Below are 17415 nucleotides of genomic sequence, written 5' to 3'. Positions count from 1 at the left end.
TTTGATGATTCACTTTTCCATTTCTACAAAGAAAGTTGTTGGAATTTTTGTTGAGATTGCATTGAATCTGTAAATCATTTTGGGTAGACCTGATATATTAATACTGTTTAGTCTTCCAATCCATGGACACGGAATGTCTTTCCTTTGTTTAGGCCTTCTTTGATTTGTTCTAGCAATGTTTTATAATTTTCTGTGTACACTTTCTTAATCCTCTGTTAGATTTATTCTTAGATATTTGATTCTTATTTACTGTTGTAAATGGAATTTATTTTTAATATACATTCTAGTGGGTGGCAGGTGGTATTTCACTGAGGCTTTGATTTGCATTTCCCTAGAAGTTAATGATGTCGAACACCCTTTCATTTGTTTATTAGTAATTGGTAAATCTTCTTTGGAAAATATCTATTCAAATTCTCTGCCCATTTTTTAAAAAATTGGATGTTTGTCTATTTTCTCAAATTCTGCCGATTTTTTTTTCATTTCTTTATAATGTCCTTTGATATATAAAGTTTTTAATTTTTATGTAGTACGATTTATGTATTTTTTTCTTTTGTTGATGTTGCTTTCAGTGTAAAGTCTAAGAATCCATTGCCTTATACAATGAACATAAGATAGTTCCCAATATTTTCTTCCAGGAGTTGTATAGATTTGGTTGTTATAATTTGGCTGTTGAGCCATTCTGTGATATTTTTTATTTGGTGTAAGATAAGTACCCATTTTCATTATTTTGCACTTGATATCCAATTTTCCTGGCACCATTTAGTGAAGAGAATTTTCTTTCCCCAATGATTGGACTTGAAAGCCTTGCCAAAAAGCAGCTGGCCATTGATATATGGTTTTATTTCTGAATTCTCAATTCTGTTCCATTGGTCTATATGTTAGTCCCTGTGAAAGTAACACACTCTTTTGATAACAGCTGCTTTGTAATGAGTTTTGAAATCAGGAAGTATGCATCCTCCAACTTTGTTCTTCTTTTACAAGATAGTTTTGGTTATTCATGGTCCTTTGCATTTTCATGTGATTTTCCCTCTCTCTTCATTTTTTTTTTATGTTACATTTAAAAAAAAAGAGGCCATATACCCCACCCCCTTCACCCCACCCTTCCCACATCAACAATCTCTTTCATGATGGTGGGACATTCATTGTATTTGGTGAATACATTTGGAGCACTGCTGCACCACATGGATAATGGCTTACATTGTAGTTTACACTCTACCCCAGTCCACCCAGTGGACCATAGGAGAACATACAATGTCCAGCATCTGTCCCTGCAGTACCACCAGGACAACTCCAAGTCCTGAAAATGCCCCCACAATATATCTCTTCTTCCCTCTCCATACTCTCAGCAGCAACCGTGGCCACTTTCTCCACATCAATGATACAATTTCTTCCATTACTAATGACATTAGTTCCATAGTAGAATATCAGTAAGTCCACTCTAATCCATATTCTATTCCTCAATCCTGTGGGCCCTGGGATGGTTTTCTCCACTCCACCTCTATATTGAGAGGGGGCTTAGATTCTAAATGGATGATGGATGGAAAGGAAGTTACCTGTTTAAGATGTTTAAGGTGGGGCATCTGACACAGGGCAGGCTTCTAGGGAGTGTGTGAGTGCTCATTTTGTCAGTGGGTTATATCATTGGGTGGAGACCCATACAATGAGAGTGAAGGAATACCCACATCCTGGGGAGGACGGATGCTCTTTCATGCGAATTTGATTATTGGCTGTTCTATTTCTGTGAGGAAGACTGTTGGATTTTTAAATTGAAATTGCATTAAGTTTGTAAATCACTTTTGGTAGTATTGACATCTTAGTAATATAAAGTTTTCCAATCCATGAACACGGAATGCCTTTCCAACCTATGTTTCAGGTTCTTTGCAAGGGCTCTGTTGGTGATAAAGGTAAAAGCAGTCCTTACCTTCATGGAGGTCATATTCTACCAGTTATCTTAATACATGATGAATAAATTGATCATCCAGTGCACAACCTAGATATTAAGGTGTAGATTATCTATTTTGGTGGTGTTGTACAATAGTTTGTAGACTTCTCATATAACAATTTTTTATTGCTCCATAATTTTTCATTTCAAATTTTTAAAGAACATTCATGCATATCATACAGGACTCTTATATATCACCCCACTACCAACACCATATTGTTGTGACACATTTGTTACAAATGATGAAAGTACATCATCATAAGATTACTGTTAACTATAGTCCAAACCTTATATATGGTGTATTTTTACCAAAAACCATCCTATTATTAACACCACGTATTAGTATTGAATATTTGTTATATTTAATGAGAGAACATTCCCATATTTGTATTGTTAACCACAGTCTATCGTTCACCACAGGTTTCAATGTGTTATACAGTCCCTTGCTTTCTACAGTTCATCCAAAGTGTACACTCAGTGGATCTCAGTTTCATCACAGAGTTGTGCTGTGATCAACTCAGTCCATTTCAGAATATATTCATTACTCCAAAAGGAAAAAATCCTATAACCCCTTTGTGGCAGTGTAGCAGTTTGATACGGTTATGAATTCCACAAATAGATATTGGATTATGTTTGTAATCTGGTCTCTACCTGGGCATGATTAAGTTATGGTTAGAATGAGAGTTATGGTCATGGCCGATGGGGTTTACTACCAGGGCAGATGGCCCCTCTCTGGAAATGGTGTTTATGTGTGATGAATCTGGACTCAGACGGGATCTCCCTTCATAAGACTTTCATACTAATCTGCTGGAGGTGCAGTTAACGTTGGGGTTTAAGATATAGTTAGGGGATTTGAATCTCTGGACTGATAATGTGATAGCCAGGTCCTGAGCCTCAACAAACTCCAGCACCTACAATCTGATTTATTGGACTTACCACACTCAGCTAAGATGGAGTTGAAGAAGGACAATCACCACACCATGGAGGCTAGAGTGATTACAACTGAAAATGGGAGGATGGCAGCCAGCATCCATGTGGAATCTGAGCCTCCTCTTGACATAGAGGTGCAATGGACACAACCAATCCAATGTCCACATAGAAGAGGTGGCAATGGATTCGGAAAAGTGGACATGGTGGACGATGGGTATGGGGAAGGGCAGGAAGAGATGAGAGGTGGGGGCGTATTTGGGACGTGGAGCTGCCCTGGATGCCGCCTCGGGGGTGATCACCGGACATCGTGGATCCTCACAGGGCCCACTGGATGGAATGGAGGAGAGTATGGGCCATGATGTGGACCATTGTCTATGAGGTGCAGAGGTGCCCAAAGATGTACTTATCAAATCCAATGGATGTGTCATGATGATGGGAACGAGTGTTGTTGGGGGGGGGAGAGGGGGGGTGGGGGGGTGGGGTTGAATGGGACCTCACATATATATTTTTAATGTAATATTATTACAAAGTCAATAAAAAAAAAAAAGTACATGGTGTGGAAAAAGTGGCCATGGTGGCTGCTGAGTGTGGGGAATGGGAGGAAGAGATGAAATGTGAGGCGTTTTTGGGACTTGGAGTTGTCCTGGGTGGTGCTGCAGGGACAATTACCGGACATTGTAGGTCTTCCCATGGCCCGCTGGTTGGAACGTGGGAGAGTGTGGGCTATGATGTGGACCATTGACTATGAGGTGCAGCGATGCTCAGAGATGTATTCACCAAATGCAATGAATGTGTCATGATGATGGAGGAGAATGTTGCTATGGGGGGAGCAGTGGGGTAAGGGGGGTGGGAGGTACATGGGGACCTCGTATTTTTTGAAAGTAATATTAAGAAAAAAAAGAGCACATGACAAGAACAACTAACCCAAAAGTGCAGGGCACTCAGGGAAGACCTCTTAGAGTAAGCAACTTATGAAGTGAGATTTGAAAGATGAGTGGGAAGATTATAAGGAAGAGCGTTTGAGCCAGATGGAACTGCATATAAGAAGATCTGCAAATGAGAGAGAGCACATAGCACCTTGGAAAACTGAAAGACTGGCAGAAATTCAGGTATAGGTGGGGCATAGAGTGTGAAGTGAGGAAGTGCAAGCAGTGAGGAAGAAAAAAAATGCTAGGTAACAAAGGGCCTTTTGGGCCATGTTAAGGTGCTTGTAACTTTATCGTAGTGAAAATAAGACACAATTAAGGTTGGTGCTTTTTAAAAATATAATAGTTATGAGGTTTTCTCCTAAGGCATAGAAATACAAAGAAGGAAACAAAAATGGGCATAAACTCACTTTCTGGACAATACAGAATGATCATTTTTTAAAAATAAAGTAATTTCACATTAGAAATTTGAAAATTCAAACAGTCCAAAATGAAAAATGAAAGTCACATATCTAACCAAAGAAAACCACAGCTAAGAATATTTTTGTGATTATTCCCAGAAAAAAACCTCTCCATTTCCCATATATCTTTACATGTATATGTATCTATATGTATATGATATGTGTTTATATTTATATCTATGCACATATTTATGTCATATATTACACATAAAATATGTTATATTCATGTATATATTATATATATTTTATATACTTATATGTGTCTATATTATATGTACATATATTATATGTATTCTATACACACAAACACACACCTAGAAGCAATAGCATATGCTTACACTTTTGCATCTTACTTACTTTTTACTTAATAGTATGCCTTGGAGATCTTTCCATATATACCCTCACACAAAAAAGGGAAATTTCACTAGTTAGAGTGCCATCCTAACCCAGGGACCATGCTAATCTTTGTATCACTCCATTTTCAATAAGTAAGGCAAACATTGCTGAAGAGTTTTAAGCAAGGGGGTGATATAACAATGTTTGTGTTTTGAGAAGAACAGCTTTGGCTGTTATGTGAAGAGGAATTTAGGGGGAGCAGGAGTGAATATAGAAAGAACCATGAGGAAGCTATTGCAGTAGTCCAATTAAAAGATGACAGTAAAGATAACCAACTAGAAGGTGGCAGAGTAAGGAGCTCCTAGAATCAGCTCATGCTACAGGGCAGTTAGCAAACACCCAGAGCTCTCTGGAGCCAGCTGAAGCACATATTTGGGGACTTCAGGAGACCAGAAGAGCATCCTACAACATCCTCGAAGGAATGAAAGAAGGATACTGCCCATCTGCAGGAAACTTTATAAATAGAGCTCTCCATGCCACAAAGGCCAATGCTTATCCTCCACTGGAGGCACAAGCCACCTCTGGAGCTGTTCCGTGGCTTGAATTGAAAGTGCCACTTCCCCAAAATGGGGTAGGAAGAAACGGTTGGGCACCAACTTCAGCTACTAATGAGTAAGTTCAGCAGGCTAAAGCATAATCCTAAGCAGATCTAAAGTTTGAGCCTGTCCAAGTCAGAAAGAGGCCAGCAGCAACCATCGTAACTCCATGCCTGGCACGAGGGGAAGCGGGGCAGACTGAAAACCACAGTGTTGGTAGGGACTGGTTTCTTTACAACCAGATTCGATTGCAGCTCTAGCCTAGGTCCCAGTGCCACCTCCAGCAGGGAGGAAGCTGTGAAGAACTGAGCCAGCCACGCTGGGAAATTACCTGCCAAGCCATAGAGTCTGGTGATTATCTTACTCTTGCAGCACAAGCTGCCCCAGGAGCTATTCTGTGGCTAGAATTGAAAGCTCCATTTCCTGGAAATAGGGGAGGAGGAGAAGGTTGGCTACTAGTTTTAGCTACTGATTGGTAGACTCAGCTGGCAAAGGTAAAACCCTAGGAACAGATGGAGTGTGAATCTGATCAAGTCAGAAGGAGGCTGGTGACCACCATTTTTACCCCACCCCAGCATGAGGGGAGCCAGGACTGACAAAAATAACAGCAATGGTAGGAACTGGTTTCTTTCACTCAGATGGGCCTGCAGCCCTAGACTAAGCTTCAGCCCCACCTCTAGCAGGGAGGAGGTTGGCAGGACCCGCACCACTCTATATGGGTAACTGCAGGTACCTTTGACTGCCACGAACTGAATAATCAGAAGTTTACCAGGGCAGCTGCAGTCATCTTGGACCAGTACTGCATATATTGCTGTCCACACTTGCAGTCCCATCCCCACCCCAGGCAGGGGAAAAATGGCATGAAGCTTCATCAGTCAACCTGCTCAACTACAGTCTAGACCTGCATGACTTGGATTATTCCACACAGCTGTGACTCCATCTCTAACCCTGGTAAAGGAGAAAGTTGGGAAGAGATTCTTTGGTCTCTGGGGAAATGAGGGCAGCTTGAACCACCATAGTTTATAGCACCAATTACACCCTTGGTTCCTACTACACAGTCAGCAAGGGAGAAAGGTCAGGGAACCCTAAACTAAAGAGAAAAACTGCACCTAGAATAAATACCCTAGTAAGCCAGATGCCAAGACACTGACAAAAAAAATTATAATCCACACCAAGAAGCAGGAAGATATGGCCCAGTTAAAGGAAGAAGATAAGCCTCCAGATGACATAAAGGAGTTGAGACAACTAAGCATAGATGTTCAAACAAATCTCCTTAAATTCAATGAGATGGCTAAAAAGATTAAGGATATTAAGAAGACACTGGAGGAGCACAAAGAAAAATTTGAAAACATACATAGAAAAATGGCAGATCTTGTTGACATGAAAGGTGCAATAAATGAAATTTTTAAAACAACATTGGAATCATATAATAGCAGATTTGAGGAGGTAGAAGAAAGGATTGGTAAGCTGGAAGAATTGGCCTTTGAAAGTGAACATACAAAAGAACAGATGAAGAAAAGAATGGACAAAATTGAACAAGGTCTCAGGGAACTAAATGATAGCAAAATGTATGCAAAAAATACATGTCATAGGTGTCTCAGAAGGAGAAGAGAAGGGAAAAGGGGCAGAAGGAATATTTGAATGAACAATGGTAGAAAATTTCCCAACCTTTTAAAGGACATTAGATATCCATGTCTGAGAAGCACAACATACTCTCATCTGAAAAATTTCGAATAGACCAACTACAAGATACATACTCATCAGAATGTCAAATGCCAAAGACAAAGGGAAAATTCTGAGAACAACAAGAGAAAAGCAATGCATAACATATAAGGGATACCCAATAAGATTAAGTGCTGATTTCTCACCAGAAACCATGGAGGCAAGAAGGCACTGGTATGATATATTTAAGGTAGTACAAAAGAAGAACTTATAGTCAAGAATCTTATATCCAGTAAGACTGATTTCAGAAATAAGGGTGAGATTGGAATATTCACAGATAAACAGAAACTGAGAGAATTTCTAAGCATGAGATCAGATTTTCAGGAAATGTTAAAGGGTGTGCTAGAATCTGAAAAAAAGAAACAGGAGAGAGAGGCCTGAATGAGAGAGTAGAAATGAAGATTATATCAATAAAAGTAAATACAAGTGGGAAGCAGATGTGGCTCAATTGACTGGGCTCCAGTCTGCCATTTGGGAGGCCCTGGGTTCACATCCCGGGGCCTCCTTGTGAGGGCAGCTGGCCCATGCACATGGAATGCTGATGGACCATGCCTGTGGAGAGCAAGCTGGTGCAGCAAGATTATGCAACAAAGGGAGACAAGCAGACACAGAGGAGTGTGCAGCGAATGGCTGCAGAGAACAGACAGCAAGCAAGCAGCAAGCTGGGGGAAAATAAATACATACATACATACATACATACATAGATAAATCTTTAAAATAAAAAGCAATAAAAGTATCAAAAAAGTGGTGAAAATAATATATGACAGATGAAGCTCAAATAGTCAGGAATAAACTTAACCAATGATGTAAAGCAGTTATATTCAGAAAACAGCAATTCAGTGTTAAAAGAAATTTAAAATGACCTAAATAACTGGAAGAACATTCCACGCTCATGGATTGGAAGACTAAATATCATTAAGATGTCAATTCTATTCAAATTGATAAACAGATTAAATGCAATCCTGATAAAATGCCACTAGCATTTTTTAAAAATTTGAAAACATGATTATCAAATTTTTAGGAAAGGTAACGAGTCCTGAATAGCCAGAAACATCATAAAAAGGAAGAGCAACCCCTCATCTCCAGACTTTAAATCATATTACCTAGCTATAGTGGTAGAAAAAGCATGGTACTGGCATAAAGACAGACACATAAACCAATAGAACCAAACTGATGGTTCAGAAACAGACCTTTACATGTAGGGTCAAGTGATCTCTTTCTAGCCTGTCAACCCACACAGCTCAGGCAGAACATTCATTCAACAAATGGTGCTGAAAGAACTGGATATCCATAGCAGAAAGAAGAAAAGAGGTACCTCTCTCATCCCTTATCCAAAACTTAACTCAAAATAGGTCAAAAACCTAAAAATAAAAAGAAGAACCATAAAACTTCTAGAAGAAATTGTAGGAAGATATCTTCAAGACCACCAATCTTGGTAGGTGGTAGATTTTTTTAAATTCATTTTTTAAAAAAATATTACATTCAAAAAATATGAGGTCCCATTCAACCCCACTGCCCCTACCCCCCACTCCCCCCACAGCAACACTCTCTCCCATCATCATGACACATCCATTGCACCTGGTAAGTACATCTCTGGGCATCGCTGCACCCCATAGTCAATGGTCCACATCATAGCCCACACTCTCCCACGTTCCATCCAGTGGGCCCTGAGGGGATCTACAGTGTCCCGTAGTTGTCTGTGAAGCACCACCCAGGACAACTCCAAGTCCCGAAAACGCCTCCCCATCTCATCTCTTCCTCCCATTCCCGGCACCCAGTAGCCACCATGGCCACCCTTCCCACACCAATGCCATATTTTCTCTGTGAAGGTTGGATTGGTTGTGTCCATTGCACATCGATGTCAAGTGGGGGCTTAGATTCCAAATGGATACTGGATGCAATCCTCCTGCTTTCAGTTGTAGGCACTCTAGGTTCCATGGTGTGGTGGTTGACCTTCTTCGACTCCATGTTAGCTGAGTGGGGTAAGTCCAATAAATCAGAGTGTAAGAGCTGAAGTCTGTTGAGGCTCAGGGCCTGGCTATCATATTGTCAGTCTAGAGATTCAAATCCCCTAAATATATCTTAAACCCCAACACCAACTACAATTCCAGTAAAGTAGCATGAAAGTCTTGTGAAAAGAGATCCCATCTGAGACCAGTTCCATCACGCAGAAACACCAGCTCCAAAGAAGGGCCATCTGACATGGCAGTGAACCCATCTGCCATGGCCATAGAACCCGTGGGTCTCTTTATCCTTCAAAAGAACCAATACCTGGGGTTGTATCTACTTTATCTGTCTCTTAGACTCTGCTCAGTTGTGCATAAGGGCAATCCTTCTGACAACCTCCAGACTCTTTTTTAGAGACTCGTAGCCATATAAATTCATTTCTCCTTTCCATTTCCCCCTTACATTAGGTCAAACAGCATTTTAAAGTCATGTTATTATATGTAGACAGGGATATTCTGCTGATCCGCATTGAACCTTTAATTCAAGGTCATTTTCTAGTTGCATCTTCAGCTGGTATTTGGTAGTGATCCCTCGGTGCCAGAGAGCGGTGGTAGATTCTTAAAGCGATAAGAGGAGGACTGAGATAGACTACTGATATTTAATATATGCAGAAGTTTTAATTAGCTTTACTGTAAAAGTATGGAAATGTATAGAGTGGATGGTAACAAATAGTGAGTAACAGCTAGTTTATAAATGGGGATCTGGCTGAAAATGGTAGTCTAGATATGTAAATGCCAATTGACAGAATGCTAGAGAATAATCTAGGAATTGAATAGCACAGTAAACCAAGAGATAGATGAGAATAGTGGTTGATGGTCCAGATGCAAGAGTGTCCTTTGTGAGCTAGAGTAAATATGCATCACTACTGTAGGGTGTTGTGAATGTGGAGAAGCATGGGAAAAGATTCAACTGGAGTGACCTATGGATTATGGTTAGCAGTAATAATATAATATTCTTGCATCTATGCCGAAGATGTACTGTGTTGATAATGAGGCAGTATGGAAAATGTGAGCCAAATATATACCATGGATGTAGTAACAATCAGATGATATTATCTTATCTGCAACAAATGTTCTACCACAGTGTGGTGTGTTGATAGAGAGGTGTTGTTTGGGAATTCTGTACTACAGAATTATTGTGATTCTAGCCAAGGAAGAAATTATATCACTGATATGGATACAGTGGCCATGGGATTTACTGAACACAGGGAGAGGGGAAAAAAGTTATGATATTGGGGGATTTGGGGGACTTGGAGTTGTCCTCAATGATACTGCAGGGACAGATTAAGGACAGTATATATCCTGCCATAGCCCACTGAATGGACTGGGAGAGTGCAAACTACAACATAAACTATAATCCGTGCTGTGTAGCAATGCTCCAAATGTACTCATCAAATGCAATGAATGTAACACAGTAATGAAAGAAGTTGTTGATGTGGGAGGAGTGGAGGGTGTGGGAAGCGGGGTATATGGGAATCTCTTATACTTTTTAATGTAACATTTTGTGTGATCTATGTATCTTTTAAAAAAAAGAAAATGTAAGTTTGTCATGGGGCCAAAGATTGACCTCCTGAAGAGGGGAAGTTAAAAGTTCAAGGCAGGTTAGCATAGCTGTGTATCTCAGAGCAAGAGTTCCCTTATAACCATGGTTCTTAGTGTGGTCCTTGGACTAACAGCATCAGCATTACCTGGAAACTTGTTAGAAATACAAATTCTTGGGCCTCAGTCCAGTTTACTGAATCAAAAACTCCATGCCTTAACAAACCCTCCAAAGAATTTCAGCGCATGCTCAAATTTGAGACCCACTGCCATGAAGAACTGAAGAAAGCAGCAAATGGAATTCAAGAACCAGAGTACCAGAACCAGACAGTGTCGCTAGTGGGAACCCAAGACAGTCAACACCACAGTGGTACAGATGAACCATTTAGAAGCACAATGGAGACGCATGACCAGAAGTGGAGATGGAAATGCTTCAAACCCCATGCTTCTCACACTCAACAATGTTGTTTCTAACTTGAGGGCTCTTGTAATTAATTCATCCATCCTAGAGCTATATCTTTGTGATATTCCTTATTTCGGCGATCTTGGCTACTTTTGTCAAAACATTCACCAATATTTTCATAATAAATTTTTAAATTGCCTGTCTTCCTTGTTGGTCTGTAATCCGGACCTAATCTTAGTATCTGGAAAATAGTGAGTGCTCAGTACTAATTACCTGGATGAACAAATGAATTAACAAGCATTCCCTCTGGGACAGGACAGGCTTATCAAACTCAGCTCATAGTAGGTGCTCAAGGAATATTACCTGCATAAAATTAAAGAATGGAGACCAGATAATCAAGTCAAGTCACTGTGAGCTATCAATGTTACAGGAGGTTTCAAAGAAATGGAGGGGCTACATTTTTTCCTAGGATTTGTAGGGGAGGAGGAAGGAAAGAAGGAAGACATTTGGAGGGAAAGTATTATGTTAACATGGCTGCAGAAGGTGAAAGGCTCTAAGAATTTGGGGGAAATCAGAGGGAATTTGGTATAAGAGGTTGGGGTCAGATATGAAGGGCTTTGAATTCCCAAGCATACTCAATTCAACTTACTCAGTTGGTTCATAATATAGGGAGCAAGTAATTATTTTTTTGGCAGAAGAGAAATATGATAAAATATAATTTTATTTTAATAGGTGTGTAATTATTATAACTTTAATATCTTTAACATCATGAATGTATAATTTTAATCAGGTTTTTTGGAGGCCCCCCGAACAGTTACAATATTAGGGCCATAAGATAGGTGAAAAATATATGAGGGTACACAAAGAAAGGCACTAAAATAAACGTGTCTGTCAAAACACCTGAACTCACTAATTAATATTAACATGAGCAAAAAAGAAATAGATATTTTGTGCCTCTTGGTGGGGATACATAATGCCACTTCCTAAATTGTCTTAAAATATCAAATCTGAATCTGATTAAGCCTCAAATTCTAATCACCAGTTTATAGAGGAAAGTTAGAAGAAACCTGAAAATGTAAAATGATGGTCAGCAAAATACTGAATGCGGGAAATTCTACAAAATACTTAAATTATTTTAAAAATGAAGGGGAAAGTAAAAGAAATAGAGGTAGAAACTACAGATTTAAGATTCAAAAGATAAATCAACCAAATGTGCCTTGTTCGAAACTTGAATTATTCATACAAACAATTAAATATTATGAGAAAATCAGGGAAATAGAATACTAACTGGATATTTTATATTAAGGAATTATATTAAAAATTTTGTGTGATAATGGTATTACAGTTATGTTTTATAAAATCTTTATCTTTTAAAGATATATACTAAAATACTATAGATGAAAAGCAATTTGCTTTTAAATGTTTCATTTCAGAGGTAGGTAAGGTTATAGATATATTAATAATTGCTGATCTTGTGTAATGTCAACATTGTATTTCATTATATTTTATGCCTACTTTTGTATACATTTGAAAGTAAAAAGTAAAAAAAACCTTGACAATATAAAATACAAAGAAGAATGTGAAAGAACATAAAAATTGATCACTGTCAGTGGCATGTTAAATTAGTATAACCACTTTGTAGAAAGTTAAGTAACATTTAGTTAAGTTGAAAATGCACATACAGAGCAGGTGTAGCTCAGTGGCTGAGTGCCTGCTTCTCATGTACAATGTCTTGGGTTCAATATCCATATCTCTTTTTTTCTTAAAAAAAAGTGCATATACTGTACAATCTAACAATTCCACTTATAGATAAGAATGCCAAGAAATTCTTGCCTAAACATTTAGTAAAAAAATGAAAACAGATAAAGTTAATTAAATAAAACATACAGGAAATTTTTTAAAAAACCTCTTAGAGAATGGAAGACAAAATTGAGAAGCCACTAAGGAAGGCTAACACATTTCCTTATACACAATGACTTATTACAAATCAGTAAAAATAAGTGAGACAAACCCACTAGAAAAAATGCGCAAAGGACATAAACAGGTAGCCCACAGAAAATGAAATATAAATGGCCAATGACCATAAAGTAAAGTGCAACATAAAACAAAGAATATTTTTTACCTGCCAGATTAACAAGGATCCAAAAGATTGATAGCACAGTGTTTACCAGAGTATTGGAAAACATGCATGGTCAAAAACAGTAGACTGGCATGACAGAAAACTGGTACAAAATTCTGAAAGGAAATTTGGTATTATCTATTAAAATGTAAAAAGCTCAAACTCCCTGCCCTACCAATTCCAGTTCAAAGAATTTATCTTGCAGATATGCCCACAAATCCACACACAGAAACCCAAAATTACTGCATCATTTGTAATTACAAGAAAAAATTGCAGCCAACCAAGGAATCATCAGAAACATAAGTAAAATTATGTATTTATAGCATAAAATTCTATGCAATCATTAAAACACAAAATAGAATTATCTGGAAAATTCTGTAGAAGTTACTAATTGAAGAAAACAACTTAGAGAACTTTCTATTTAGGATGATATCATCTGTGTCAAAAAGAGGACTATATAAACATATATATACATACATTCAGTCCCACATGTTTATATGTACAGAGAAAATTCTAGAAGCATTCACAAGATATATGTAAAATAGCAAGTGTTAAAAAAGAGACTGGGTGGAGGGGAGAGATGATTTTCTTTTCACATTATACTATCTGTATCATGGGAAATATTTGCCATGGATCATAGGTCATCTGAAGGTATGTAGTAGGTGATAAGGCAGGAAAGGAAAAATTGGACAACCATAAAGCTAAAGGATATAGTAGACAAAGAATGCTGTTGCAATTTTTTGAGCAGAGGAATCCTATTTGGCGGAGGTATATAGGATGATCAGGAGGAAAAAGCATAGAGGCAGAAAGACAAGTTGGGAATCAGCATCAATGTCACTGATAATGGAGAAGCATGACATGAAAGGAAAGGATGGTTTAGGAAGCACTAGTGAAGCAACAGTTACTTTTTAAGCAGCTTCTGTGTACCTAGTCCTATGCTGAAGGAGATGCCAAAAAACTATAGCTTGTGAAATAGTCTCTGACTTTAACAAGTTTATGTTCCAGTTGAAGAGGAAAGACATAAGTATGAGAAATGCTTAACAAATGAAGGAGTATTATATATATAATAAAATTATTTATTCATGTAAGAAAAATAGAAATTATTGGCAAAAACAAAATAATCAAATACTACATAAGGAAAACGATAATTATCTGGTAGAGCTTACCTTAGACACAGCTGAGACTGTTAAAGACTGGAATCAAAGGAGACTTACAAAGCCCTACTTGGCTTAGTTTTAAATGATGGGAGGGTTATGGAAGAAGAAAAGTAGAGAGGAGAGATGGTTAGGAGAAGTTAAAGAGTAAAAGGGCCCTCAGGCAAAAAATTATGAGAGGCTAGCCCTATTATTAGAAATAACTAAACCATTGACTCAAAAAAGAATAGGTGTTAATTTATGTATAATGTAGAATTCATTTGAAAATATTTCATAAATAACATAATTTCACTGACCAAATATTGGTCAAGGGAAAATAAAAGATAAACATTAAGTAACCAAAGAACACCCTAAAAAAAACTAAATAAAAAGAATATATATATATATGCATATCTCAGTCTGAATGCAAATATAATTCCAAATTCTAATTACCTCTCAGAAATTAGTAAATCAATTTTCATTCAAGAAGGACCACCTTTAAAAAAAATGAGTCATGTCGCTTGCCCTCAAAAAATTCACAATTAATTCAACAAAAATAAACCCTGTGCCTCAATTATTTATCATTTTAAGCTCATGAATTGAGACTGTAAGGGCCCTTCCATCTATAACATTCCATGAATGTGTGCCTAATTACTAAATTCCAAACAAAGTGAGATAACCCATACTGTTGTTTTTATTACTATTATTATTAATGTTAGCGTTATAAAAGACAAATTTCAGAACTCAGTTCAACTCAGGGAGGTCGAAGAAGACTTAAGGGAAGAGGTGGCTTTCTAACCCCCAATATTTTCTAATGAATAGGAGAACAGGGAAAGAAAACGCTAGATTTTCTTATCCAACTTCTCTCATCACCTTTCTTCCCAATCTTACTACTAGGAGAAGGGGAAGGTATATCTCCTAACATCCCACACGCAGTAGTCTTCCTTCCCGCCAGAAAAGAACACCAAAAATGCTCACCATCTATCCAAAAAAGGGGACAAAACCATTCCTGCAGCTCAATGCCTTGTAAAGCCATGAAGTGCAATACGAAGATAAATGCAATGTTAAGCTTATACAGAGCCGAGTTACAGCAATGCCATGCCCAATGCATACAAAATCATGACCCATGCCATACAATGCCATACCTATGCAGTGTAAGGTTATGACTCCTGCTATGCAACTTCATGCCCACATTTTGCTAATTCCCACTGGGAAAGATGAGTGGGTTTTCAAAAGCTTCTGAAGCTACAACTACTTACTTCTGCATCAAGGGTCAGGGTAGCAACACAGAAACATGTCCAAAACTCACTCCCAGGACACGTTTCCTCACTGATAATTTTCCCTTCCCTTTAAAGGTTTTTTCTCTACCCAAAGTTCCCTACCAGTCACTTGCCAGTAGGGCTTCAGAATCACGACAGCTTTACCAGCCAATGGTGCCTACCTTATGGACAATCAGACCCCGCCCCCAATTGGCGAAGGGCGTGACTAGCTGTTAGTCACAGAATGCTACTTTCTGTCTTGGACCATCTTGTTCTTTCAGATATCGCGATAGCCTAGGCCTTGGCGGCGTTTGCCACTGCCTTTGTCTTCCTTGTCGTCCCAGCGCTCAGAGCCATGGAGGGAGCCTGGAATACAGCCGTTCCTGGCTTTCTCAGCAAGCTATGGGCGCTAGTGGATGACTCTGTCTCAGACGATGTGATCGGCTGGAGTGAGGTAAAAGCTGGTGGCTGTGCCTGCATAGTCAGAAGGGGCATGAGGAGGGGGACGTCGACTTGGACAACGTCTTCCCACTAAGGTGGGAAGATTACGGGAAGGGTCAGTGAGGGAGAAGATGAACTTTTCCTGTCCCCACACCGCTTTGGGGCACACTCAAGTTCCCTCTCAGGAAGAGCCTTACCTCACCCGTGCTCCACATGGTTCCCGCCAAAAGCTATCCTCCTTTTCCTCTTGTATTTGCCTCTGAAGTCTGAAGCACCAGGGTTATGGGTAAAGGGCAATCTCATCCAAGATGCATAGTTCTCACCATGAAAGTACCTCGATGGTGAAACTCCTGCCTGTTCACCAGAAAACGAAACATGCAATTTTTTAAATAGCGGAAATTCCCTGCTGTGCACCTAAATTGGTTGTCTTGGATGCTTTTTCACATCATTTTATGCCAAGGCTAGCCTATCACACAGCTTCTGAGAGAGTTTTCTGTCGTGGAATTCATGCCTCACGTTAGGCATTGATAGCTTCTTCCAGCTAGGTGGGCTGCAGTTACAGAGGTTTAGGCTTTACCCAGTCAGGCAGTCTCAGCTTGCTCAGGCTCAGATAGTGTGCTTGGATCCTGAAGGTCAAGGAGCCTCTAATCATCCCTATGGGTAACGAGAAATCCCCGTAGGATCATTAAAAGGTAGTCTGTGATCTACTCTGTAGCTTAGTAAAAGTCACCATGGAGAAATATCTCTGTAAACTGAGGTCAAGCTTTTTCATTGATTTTTCTCTTATGAAAAAATTCATACATACACAAATATATCAATTGTGGTACAATGAACCCCGAAGATAGTTTCAACAATGATTGACTCATGGCCCTTCTTCTTTCATAAACCTCTCTCATTTCATCGATGATTACTTTGAAGCAAAATCTGGGTGCTTTATCATTTAATCCATAGCAATTTCATACGCATTGTTAAAAATAAAAGAATCCCGAGGTAAAATATTTAACACTTAAAGAAATGAGTGGGTTCTCAAGGATTCGGAGAAAATAAGTCCTTCTGAGACAGTGGATATATTTGTTGGGGGTGGGGGATGAAGAGCAGGTTTGACAAGCAAGGGGAATGAGGAAACTTTCTGGGATAATGTGAATATTATATATCTTGATGAGGTTTGGGTTACAAGTATATGCATCTATCAAAACTCATTTGATAAATGTAGTGTTTCCACTGCAGATGTAAGAATATAAAGTTCCTTTTCACACTATCTACCTGTCTGGTTGTGGCAACCAAGATTGAATGGGGGAATACAGGAGATTGTAAAAAGGTGGTGAAGAGGAAGCAATCTCTGCAACTCAGAAAAAAACTCAAACAGTTTTTAAAAACTCATTGAATGGTATATTTAAGATTCATGCTGTTCACTGAATGCGAATTTTACCAAAAATAACAAAAAATTAACAAGTATGTTAACTGTGTTTAAGAAGTGTGTTTAAGAGGGAGTACCCTCATATCTGCATCTTGACAATACATCAAAATAAGGTGAAATTCTGGATAGATAGATAAATAATAGTGGTAAGGATGGATATATTAATTGGAGAATTGGTTTCTGAA

At 38.6% G+C, this 17415-nt stretch overlaps 1 pseudogene; it reads right to left on the bottom strand.

The window, feature by feature from the left end:
• Nucleotides 1-4664: 4664 nt before the first annotated feature.
• On the bottom strand, nucleotides 4665-4763 carry LOC111767038 (U6 spliceosomal RNA; annotated as a pseudogene).
• Between the last annotated feature and the right edge of the window lie 12652 nt (nucleotides 4764-17415).

The sequence above is a fragment of the Dasypus novemcinctus genome, chromosome X (assembly GCF_030445035.2).
Source record: "Dasypus novemcinctus isolate mDasNov1 chromosome X, mDasNov1.1.hap2, whole genome shotgun sequence".
Classification (NCBI taxonomy): domain Eukaryota; kingdom Metazoa; phylum Chordata; class Mammalia; order Cingulata; family Dasypodidae; genus Dasypus; species Dasypus novemcinctus.
Note: the sequence above shows the minus strand (reverse complement) of the source record. Positions and strands in the feature narration are given on the sequence as shown.